Source organism: Myotis brandtii, unplaced genomic scaffold, assembly GCF_000412655.1.
Source record: "Myotis brandtii unplaced genomic scaffold, ASM41265v1 scaffold280, whole genome shotgun sequence".
Lineage (NCBI taxonomy): Eukaryota > Metazoa > Chordata > Mammalia > Chiroptera > Vespertilionidae > Myotis > Myotis brandtii.
The window spans coordinates 369,773-370,751 of NW_005360677.1; the positions used below are offsets into that span (position 1 = coordinate 369,773).

Sequence of the window (979 nt, forward strand, 5' to 3'; positions counted from 1 at the left end):
GAGAAAAGAATGCACTGATGACAGCCAGGTGTCTGGCTGAAGCCGCTGTGACAGGGAAGACTAGGAGAGGAGCAGGACTGGAGGGTGTGTGAAGACGGGTCAGCGCTGGCCATGTGCTGGAGGTCAGTGAGGCTGGGTGTGGGAGTTGTCCTCTGGAGCCAGGTGAGAGCTGAAGATGTGAATTTGGAGTCATCAGAAAATAGGTGCTCTTTAAAACCCTGAGATGGGGTGAGCTCGCCCAGGGAACTCCAGATTCTGGGGTCTGACAGGAGGAGAGGCAGGGGGCACAGAGGGGGAGGGAGATGGTGTGGGTGTCCCTCTGCACTGAGTCCACTTTTTCCTGGAGGCTGAGTCAAGGTCATCAGTGGGGGGAGAGGAGCGGAGGTTGTGATGTAGTTTGAAATGAAGAGTTAAGGTGTGGGAAAGGAGCATGCCAGGGGGTGGTGCGGGATTGCTGGGTGATGCTGTGTCCTTTTGCTCTCTGCGGTCAAATGAACTAAGTTATGTGTCTCCAGCTGCTCTAGTGCCTATGCAGAACAGGGGATGGTTGGTTGGGGATACACACCGTTTAAAGTTTGCCTAAAAAGTCTCCCCTCTTTCCCCAGAGCCCTAAAAGGGAAGTAAAGGGAGCAGTTTCCAACCAGCGCAGGAGGTAGAAAAGAGCCCCAGCTGCCCTAGAGAAGTCTAGCTTTGTCCCTGTGAGCAGGGCGGGGTCCTGCCACCCTTTTCCTGGAGGATCCTGAGGCTGGGGGCAATGAGAGCACACAGCGGAATGGCATTCTGCCATCACTGCTGATCCGCCACCAGCCCACTCCATTTCCCCATAGCCCCCACTCCTCAGAAGCACTATTTATTTATTTATAATATATTTTTATTGACTTCAGAGAGGAAGGGAGGGAGGGAGGGAGAGAGAGAGAGAGAGAGAGAGAGAGAGAGAGAGAGAGAGAGAGAAAGAAAGAGAGAAACATCAGTGATGAGA

General features: G+C 53.3%; 1 protein-coding gene across 1 annotated transcript in view; it reads left to right on the forward strand.

The window, feature by feature from the left end:
- Positions 1–979, forward strand: part of LOC106726549 — a 6,042-nt gene that overhangs the window by 4,636 nt on the left and 427 nt on the right. The window lies entirely within an intron of this gene.